The sequence below is a fragment of the Phoenix dactylifera genome, unplaced genomic scaffold (genome assembly GCF_009389715.1).
Source record: "Phoenix dactylifera cultivar Barhee BC4 unplaced genomic scaffold, palm_55x_up_171113_PBpolish2nd_filt_p 000421F, whole genome shotgun sequence".
In the NCBI taxonomy this organism is placed as follows: domain Eukaryota; kingdom Viridiplantae; phylum Streptophyta; class Magnoliopsida; order Arecales; family Arecaceae; genus Phoenix; species Phoenix dactylifera.
Window position 1 is genome coordinate 241,390 of NW_024067859.1, and position 10,419 is coordinate 251,808.

Sequence of the window (10,419 nt, forward strand, 5' to 3'; positions counted from 1 at the left end):
ATCTTTATGTGAAAACCAAATCATGAACCTTATAGTACGGACAAGGATACTCGTACTTCTTTTACAGATACGGCTTAATAAAAATGCATTAAACAAATATGAACTCCTGAGGCCTTCCTATAATCATTAAGTACATGTGCGGAGATCTAATAATAGGTCTCTGATCAGTCATAATATGCATGTGTTCCTTGCCGTAATAGTTGCACAAACTCAATATGAAAATACATGTGCATTTGCTAAGAAAAGAATGCAATTTTTTTTTTATATATATATATTTTTTTAAATCAAAATACTTCCCTCCCCCCAACTTAAATATTGCATTGTCCTCAATGTAATAGATACAAGAAAGCTATAATGAAAGATAGTAGAGAAAATAATATTGAAGAGAAGAGGAATACCTTGAGCTGTTGATATCCAGAAAATAAAACCTACAAAACTAGAAAAATAATCCTAACTAATATACACGTACCTTTGCCTTCATGCTCAGTCATAAGAAGGCTCCCCCAAGAAAAAGGAGTCCTCTTCATCTGCAAAATTCTCAAGAAAAGGTTTTAACCTGTGTCCATTTACCTTAAAAATTTTACCATCCCGTGGATTCTCAATCTCAACCGCCCCATGTGGAAAAACAGTTTTTATAATGTAAGGACCTGTCCATCTCGATCGCAACTTACCAGGAAACAGATGTAAGCGGGAATCATATAAAAGAACTTTTTGCAAAGGTTCAAAAGTTTTTTTTAAAATTGATTTATCATGTAAGATCTTCATTCGTTCTTTGCAAATTTTAGCGTTGTCATAAGCATCTCTGCGAATCTCATTAAGCTCGTTTAATTGCAATTTTCTAGCTAGACCGGCATCTTGTAAATCAAAATTCAATTTTCTAATTGCCCAATACGATTTATGCTCTATTTCTACAGGCAGATGACATGCTTTTCCGTAAACTAGCCGGTAGGGAGACATGCCAAGAATGGTTTTGTATGCAGTCCGATAGGCCCATAATGCATCTGATAGTTTCAAGGACCAATCTTTCCGTGATGGGTTCACCGTTTTCTCTAAAATACGTTTGATCTCTCGATTGGCTAACTCTACCTGGCCACTGGTTTGCGGATGATATGGGGTAGCAATTCTATGGGTGACACCATATTTTTTCAATAAGGTTTCGAAAGGTTTATTACAAAAGTGTTTTCCACCGTCACTAATTATGATTTTAGGCATCCCAAATCGTGAAAAAATATTTTCTTTTAAAAACTTCAGGACAGGTTTGTGATCATTGGTCTTACAAGCAACAGCTTCTACCCATTTGGACACATATTCGACACCGACTAAAATGTACTCATATCCAAAAGATGGTGGGAATGGGCCCATAAAATCGATGCCCCAACAATCGAAAATTTCGATAATAGTAATGGGTTGAAGAGGCATCATTTGCCTACGAGTTAGACTTCCAATACGTTGACATGGATCACATGTTCTGCAGAACTCGTGGGCATCTTTGAACATAGTAGGCCAATAGAAACCACATTGCAAGACCTTTGCAACAGTTTTCTTAGAGGCAAAGTGTCCACCGCAAGCATCAGTGTGGCAGAAAGAAAGTACGCTTTGTATATCATGATCCGGTATGCATCGTCTAAAAATTTGATCATTGCAATATTTAAACAAATAGGGTTCGTCATAGTAATAATTCTTTACCTCGCGCAAGAAAATTTTTCTATCTGTCGACCCCCAATGCTCCGGCATCCGGCTTGTAACAAGAAAATTTACAATATCTGCATACCATGGGATACTAGAAAGTGCAAACAACTGCTCTTCAGGGAATGAGTCCTTGATGGAAAACTGTGGCACTGAATCATGAAAAACTAATCGTGATAAATGGTCAGCAACCACATTCTCTACTCCTTTTTTATCTTTGATAGTGATGTCAAATTCTTGAAGTAGAAGTATCCATCGTATTAAGCGTGGTTTGGCCTCTTTCTTATCCAACAAATATTTTAGTGCCGCATGGTCCGTGAAGATAACAATAGGAGCACCAAGGATATAAGAGCGAAATTTATCTAAGGCAAATACTACTGCAAGCAATTCCTTCTCGGTGGTGGTGTAATTCATTTGAGCATCGTTTAAGGTTTTGCTTGCATAGTAAATGACATATGGCTTATTATCCTTGCGTTGTCCTAAGACAGCTCCTATTGCATAGTCGCTAGCGTCGCACATAATCTCAAAAGGTAATGACCAATCGGGTGGTCGAACGATGGGTGCAGTGCTAAGCATAGATTTTAACTTCTCGAATGCATCTTGGCAAGTTTCATTCCAATTGAACGGTGTATCAAGGGATAGGAGATTACATAATGGTCGAGATATGACACTAAAGTCCTTGATGAATCTCCTATAAAATCCGGCGTGACCCAAAAATGATCTAACATCTCTAACCGTCTTGGGTGCAGGTAGCTTAGCAATTAAATCAGTCTTAGCTCTATCTACTTCCATGCCCTTCGATGAAACAATATGTCCTAAGACAATTCCCTTTGGCACCATGAAGTGGCATTTCTCCCAATTCAGTATCAAATTCTTTTCCATACATCGAGCTAAGACAGCTTGTAAATGTGACAGGCATTCATCAAATGTGTCGCCAAAAACGGAGAAGTCGTCCATGAACACTTCCAAAAATTTTTCGTTCATGTCTTCAAAGATGCTGAGCATGCATCTTTGGAATGTTGCAGGTGCATTACACAACCCGAATGGCATTCGTCGGAAAGCAAATGTGCCAAAAGGACAAGTGAAGGTAGTCTTCTCTTGATCTTCCGGTGAAATTTCAATTTGATAATATCCCGAATAGCCATCGAGAAAACAATAGAAATCATGCCCTGCAACTCTCTCCAATACTTGGTCTAAGAAGGGTAGAGGAAAGTGATCCTTTCGTATGACCAAATTCAGCTTTCGGTAGTCAACACACATGCGCCAACTCGTCGGAACACGAGTTGGAACTAGTTCACCTTGTTCATTTTCTACTACCGTCAAACCCGACTTCTTAGGAACAACTTGAATAGGGCTTACCCACTTGCTATCGGAAATTGGGTAAATAATACCCACGTCAAGCAACTTGAGGACTTCTGCCTTAACCACATCTCTCATTGTAGGATTTAACCTTCGTTGCATTTGCCTTGTGGTTTTGGCATTGTCCTCCAAATATATCCGGTGCGTGCAAATTAAGGGGCTAATTTCCTTCAAATCGGCAATAGACCACCCTAAGGCTCCTTTATGATTCTTTAGAACACCAACTAAATTTTTTTCTTGAGTATGATCAAGTCCAGACGAGATGATTACAGGAAAAGTATCCTCGGGTCCAAGAAATGCATACTTAAGTTCCTTTGGTAAGGGTTTCAATTCGAGCTTGGGTGCTTGCTCATGGGATGGTATTATTTTCACCTCTCGAGGCGACAATCTCTCAAATTCTCCTTCTTTTGGTCTCCACCCATTGACCATCTTGATATCTAAATTATCCACAATAGGTGTGACTGACAAATCATCATCATTGGTTCCATTAGGACACCAATCAATTAAGCTATCGCCGGATGGATCGTTAAATGCTTCAGCTAACAAATATTCCTCCGCGATAGTTTCAACCCAATCAACCTCCTTACTCTCTTCGGGATCATTAGGTTGTTTGCACACATTAAAAATGTTCAGTTCTAAGGTCATGTTACCAAAAGAAAGCTTCATGACGCCATTCCTACAATTAATTAATGCATTAGAAGTCGTAAGGAATGGACGTCCTAAAATGACCGGAATCTGAGACTGTGAGTTCGAAGCCGGATGTGTGTCCAATACGATAAAATCGACAGAAAAGTAGAACTTGTCTACTTGGACTAATACATCCTCGACAATCCCCCTTGGAATTTTAACTGACCGGTCAGCTAATTGCAAAGTGACGGAGGTTGGCTTCAACTCACCTAAACCAAGTTGCTCATATACAGAATATGGCAACAAATTCACACTCGCCCCTAAATCTAACAATGCTCGCTCTATCCTAAAGTCGCCTATGATGCATGAGATGGTTGGGCAACCTGGATCTTTATATTTAGGGAGAATGTTGTGCTGCAAAATAGCACTCACATTTTCAGTTAAAAATGCCTTCTTCTTAACATTTAATCGACGCTTGACAGTACACAAGTCCTTTAAAAATTTGGCATATGAAGGTACTTGTTTGATTGCATCAAGAAGAGGTATGTTGATTTTTACTTGCTTAAAAAGCTCAAGAATTTCAGAATTAGGTTCGAGCTTTTGCAACGGCTTTAACCGTTGTGGAAAAGGTGGAGGAAAAGGACATTCAACTTTCTTAGTAGAAGTTGGGACCTCAACTTCTTCTTTGTCCCTTTCATCAACTTTGGGAGCATCAGAATCAGAAGTGACCTGCGGTCTCAATGGGACGGTTTGATCAATGACTTTCCCATTACGCAAAGTCATGATGCTCTTTGCATGCTCTGTATGCGAACTAGAAGGAGCCGTATTATTACTACCGTGCATTTGTGGGTTAGGTTGGGGTTGAGCTGGAAGCTTACCCTTCTCTTGGGTACTTATGACGGTAGTCAACATTGACAATTGGTTCCTTATGTCTTCAAAATTTCGAGTATTTTGAGCATTGATATTAGCTTGACCTTGTAGAAAAGTTTGTATGGATTGCAAGGTATCCTCGATATTTGGCTTTTGAGAGGGTGGTGATGCAAAAGTAGGATGTGCAGGTGAAGGAGCTGAATGGTGTGACTGTTGAGGATGATCATTTCTCCACCTAAAGTTTGGATGATTCTTCCAACCAGGGTTATAGGTATTCGAGTATGGATCGTTATAAGGCTTTTGGTAGGAGTTCATAGCATTTGCTTGATCGTGCAAGACTTCTTTGAATGCCGGTATGGTGGGACAATCTGTAGTAGTATGACCCGACATATCGCAGATACCACAACACTCATTTCTAAGTTCTATAGTCTTGACAGGCTCAATCTTCCTAAGCTCAATTTCTTCTACCTTCCTAGTGAGGGCTGCCATTTTAGCATGAAGATCATCCTCAGTTCTGAGGTTGTAAAGGCCTCCCTGTACAGAGCTAGTAGGCTTAGGCAAAGACTTGTTGTTTCTATCCCCGTTATCCCAAAGTTGGGCAGTCTCAGCAAGGGAATCCAAATACTCCCATGCCTCATCAGGGTGTTTTTCTAAAAATCTACCATTGCACATGGTCTCTACAAATTGTTTTAACTGTGAAGATAAACCTTCATAAAAGAAGCTAATGGTTCTCCAAGTTTCGAATCCGTGATGAGGGCATGAGAGAAGAAGGTCTTTAAATCTTTCCCAACATTCATAAAATGTTTCATTATCTTTTTGTTGGAAATTGCTAATATGTCTTTTTAAAAAGTTGGTCCTTTGTGTGGGGAAGAACTTCTTTAAAAATTCTCTCTGCATATCTTGCCAATTTCTTATTGATCTAGGTCGCAAAGAGTTTAGCCATGTTTTGGCCTTATCCTTTAGAGAGAAAGGAAACAATGTCAACTTGAGGACATCCTCGGTGACATTTGGCACTCTAAATGTAATGCTCAATTCTTCAAAATCCTTTAAATGAAGATACGGACTCTCGGACTCTAACCCATGAAACTTGGGCAGCAATTGGATTACCCCTGGTTTGATGTCAAAATGACCTACATTATCAGGAAAAATTATGCATGAAGGCTGACTAGTCCTAGCCGGTTGTAGGTATTGTCTTAGAGTCATAACATGGGGTTCTCGTTCTCGATTGTGGTGACTCCCCGCATCTTCATTTAGATCAGCCATCTCACAAGGTGTGAGATATTGTGAAGGAATTTCAGAGGTATGTCCTAAGGGATGATCTAAAGTTGTACGACTTAATCGACCGGTGTCGTCCCTATTCCACTTTAACATGCAAAATATTTCCCTCTCTTTTTTTTTCTTTCTTTTTTTTTTAAAAAAATAAATAAATATAAGTACCAACTAAAGATACCCTAAAACGACATCCTAAAACAAAAATCCTATTCACAATCAAACATGCAACAAAACATTACACCTCAATTTCTAATGTTTTTCTTAAATTTCTAGACAGCTCCTAACTGGTTTGAAGAGGGCACCTAAGCCTCCAATCCGGTCTAATGAACCGAGTTGACCAGGTAAGCTCCCAGGTAAGTGGAGGGGTCACGATGCGTTCGCAAAGGTCCCACTTAAAACCCACTTGCCTCGAACAGATGAACTGTCTCCCTTATAGGGACAAAGCTTGCCTAGACATCAACTAAGCCACAGAGCGAAATTGGTGCAACTTTCGGTGGTCTTCGTCCTATTGAGCTCGAATGTCCTTAGGGGCCAACGTCTAGTTGATTTTAGTTAAGCTTAGGATATTTATGCACTGGGGTGATTTTTGGGCTAAGGACGAGTGATGAAATCCCGACCTTATCTTTTTAAATGGGTTCAGCCCTTAGAATATTTTATGCTGATGCCTTATACTATATGCAACAATCAGGAGATTTTTTTTTTTAATGTTTTATGACATGACATTAAATTTCATTGAATAGGTGATCAAGCAAATTAATTATTTTTTTTTTAAATTTTATGAGTTGACGTTTGAAATTTGAATTCTGAAATTTGAAATTTGAAATTTGAAATTTTAGGTTTTCCCTCTTTTTTTATTTTTGAATAATCACCCTTGATCTGTTCTTAAGGTTTCTTTTCTTCAATTTTTAATTAGCAACAAGGGTTAATGAGATATAATAATAATATAATTCTGATTCTAAAAAAAATAAATGCAGAAAATTTAAAGTAGAAAGCAGCAAGGTTTCGTATTAATCTGATGGTCTTAAAAATGTCAGAATGTCAATCAGACCGTTCAGATTATCTAACAATGTGTCTTGCACTAGTTGACCAAATTTGAGTCAAATCAGACGGATAATTTCTATGATATCGGAGTTTGATGCCAACTGTGCAGGGAATTAAAAATAGTAGTAAAGATGCAATTTTTTTTTCAAAAGAAAAATACTAACTACTAAGGTAAAAATTAAATCTAAAATTATACTAATAAGTCAGCAGTTCCCCGGCAACGGCGCCAAAAACTTGGTGCAAAAATAAAACTGCTCTCCCAAGTGCAGGAGAATCGCACAAGTAGTATAACTCGGAAGTCCGAGGTCGATTCCTCAGGGAACGATCTATGGATTATTAGCTTAATTTCAGATTAATTAATTCAATGAACTTGTGGATTAAGATGATGGTTTGCAAATAGAAAATAAACCAGCAAATAGAGAGTCGAAGTTTGGATAGATTAAAATGGTGTAGGGATCCAGAATCTCCTTTAATAATATCAAGTTCATGCAATAAATTCTATGATTCTTTTGTTTTCTTTTAAAAATTATAAGCAGATAAAATTTAATTATTGAGTATGTTCTTGATAACATGAATTCTCTTTTTAAGCATTCAACGTGCCTTAGAACGTCAACGATGAATCAAATAATTGAGGAAGACATGTATCAATAAGCATAAATCATAAAAGAATTTTCAACATATGAGAATCATAACATAATCAAAAGATAAATCGTATAAAGCAAAGGATTAGAATTTACATCATGAACTCGGTACACCAAAGGATCCTCCTTCACCCATCACCAAGGATTTTAGCTCATCATCTTCCTCTCTCTTTCTCACTCTTTTTTTTTTTTTAATATCAGAAATAGGGCATCCCCTATTTCTTTCTATTTTTTTTTTCTCTTTTTCTTACTACTGCAGCAGCCCGGCTCCTCTATTTTCTTCTTCAAATCGGAGCTTCTTCCCCCCCACTTTTCCCTTCTCAGCCGATTCCTCTTATACTCGACTCTCCCCCTCTATGGATCTTAGGAATGCGCTGGAGGAGGCTGAATCTTAGGCGCGTGAGGCTGGGAGGTGATCGTGGGCGAAGATGAGCTGGAAATGAAGCTCGGACGGGTGAGTCGCAGATCTGAAAGATGCCCGGAAGGAAGGAGCCTGGACGCGGGGATCTGTGGGAGGAGAGGACGCTAATCCCGGCTGGGATATTGTGGAGAAATGAAGCCGCGGACGCTGTGGAGGAGGGGGTGATCACTGGCTTCACAGACGGCGTGAGCGGACGAAGGGGTTGATCGCAGGTGCTGCGGAGGAGGCGGACGGATCTTTGGACGCTGGGTAGAGGCTCTGTTACGGCTACTCCGCGGACGCTTGGACTGTGATCGCGGTCAAGACGGGAGGGGAGAAGAGGACCGGACGCCGTGGATGAAGCAGACGCTGGGAGGAGGCACTGATCGCTGGCTCGGGCGGACGCTGTGATTGTGCACGGGAGCTGGTCACGGGCTGCTGGGAGGTCCGGGAGATGATCACGGACATGGGACGAATGCTTCGGAGGTGATCGCGGATTGCTGGGTCGTGCGGATGCTGGGAAGAGGTGCACGCGGAGGGAGGTGGAAGCACAAAAACATCACGGACGGCTGGGGAAAGGAACGCCCGATTTGGAAAGTTTTTGGAATTCTTCCCCAACTACACGTGATCTTTCTTTATTTTGATCCCCAATGTGCTCTAGAAGCTATGGCATGTAGACATGTGTAGCTCCGGTGCAAGTATACTCAATGAATGGTGAATTCGATCAGACCATGACGGGGTTGGGCATACGCGGTCTGAGTTATGCATCTGTTTAAGTCCAATCTGTACTGAATACGTATTTTGGCCTCGATTTACGATCACCTATACTTAACAAAAATATAATATTAATCTAGTGAGACTATCATTATCTTGTTAGCGATAATACTAATTTATGTGGTATGTAGATCGCACTTTTGTGCTCTCATCAGGTTCAAAATGCCGGCGATCGAACCCTATGACGGGGTGGCGGACCCGCGGGATCACGTCGAGAGTTTCAGGACCCTTATGCTCCTCCACGGAGCATCAGATCCCCTTCTCTGCAAGGCTTTCCCGGCAACCCTCCGTGGCCCGGCGAGGGCATGGTTCGCCGGGCTGGAGGCTGACTCAATCCGGTCCTTCGACCAGTTCACTCGCCTCTTCGTCACTCATTTCGCCGTCAGTAGCCGGCGGCGACTGGTCTCCGACTCCCTCTTTGATGTCTGGCAAAACGAGGGAGAAAGCGTGCGGGATTATCTTACCCGCTTCAACAGGGCTACGCTGGAGGTCCGGAGCCTGAGTCAGGAGGTAGCTCTTTCAGCCCTGAAGCGTGGCTTCCGGAAGGGCAGACTCACCTTCTCCCTGGACAAACGCCTGCCGCGGAGCTTCCCAGAGCTGTTGTCCCGGGCGAACCAGTATGCGGACGCCGAGGAGGCGGCAGCCCACCGGAGCAAGGAGGCCGCCGAGATCCCTCCAAAGCTTGGGAAGAAAAGGCGGAAAGAGGCACGCCAGAGGAGGAGCCCGACGCCCCAGCGTCGGCGCAGAAGCCCGTCGCCGGCGAAGAACCACGGCGCCCCACGCCCTCGTTCTCCGCCCCGACGTTTCAATCGGTACACCCCTCTCCTGACTTCCCGGGCCAAGATCCTTATGGAGATCAAGGGGCGGGAGGACCTCCCGGCCCCGAGACAGATGCGGAAGATCCCTGGGAAGAGGCCCTCCCGGGCGTACTGTGAGTACCACCAAGACCACGGCCACGACACGGAAGACTGCTTCCAGCTTCGGGACGAGATCGAGGCTCTCATCCGCCGGGGGCGTCTCGGTCGATATGTGAGCGACCGACGTCCCCCCGCAGACCCGCGTCCGGCCGACCCGACTCCTTCGGGACCTCGGGAGCAGAATCGACCCGTTGCGGGCGTGATCCACACTATCACTGGGGGCTGCCCCCGACCCGTGAGGAACGCAGGGGGCTCGACGGAGGCGTCGGGGGCGGCCGTCGCAAAGAGGCAGAGGGTCGGCAACGTAATCACTTTTTGTGATGAGGATGTAAAGGGGGTTCAGACCCCCCACGATGACGGCATGGTAATCTCTCTCACCATGGCAAACTATGATGTAAGGCGTGTTCTTGTGGATAGTGGAAGCTCAGCTGATATCTTGTTTTACGAGGCCTTCCAAAAGCTGGGCTTGTCCAGACAATTGTTGCACAAAATGTCCACCCCCCTCGTAGGATTCACCGGTGACGCTGTCCCGGTGGAAGGTGTCGTTGAGCTGCCTGTGACTGCGGGCGTCGCACCCGCAGAAGCCACGGTGCGACTCGGGTTCTTGGTCGTCCGTGTTCCCTCGGCTTACAACGCTATCCTCGGACGACCCGGGCTGAACGCCCTTCGTGCGGTGGTCTCCACGTACCACTTGCTCATGCGGTTCCCCACGACGGTCGGGATCGGAGAGGTCCGAGGTGACCAACCGACCGCACGGCAATGTTTCTTAGCGACCCTCAAAGGGAAGAAGCCCGCAGAAGCCCTAAGCGTCGAGTCCCTTGATGCCAGAGAC

At 43.3% G+C, this 10,419-nt stretch overlaps 1 non-coding gene across 1 annotated transcript; it reads left to right on the top strand.

Annotated features, from left to right (window-relative positions):
* The first annotated feature begins 5,284 nt into the window (after positions 1–5,284).
* LOC120105999 lies at positions 5,285–5,393 on the top strand. Its single transcript, XR_005508248.1, has one exon. It is a non-coding gene; the product is annotated as a small nucleolar RNA R71 (small nucleolar RNA).
* The last annotated feature ends 5,026 nt before the right edge of the window (positions 5,394–10,419 follow it).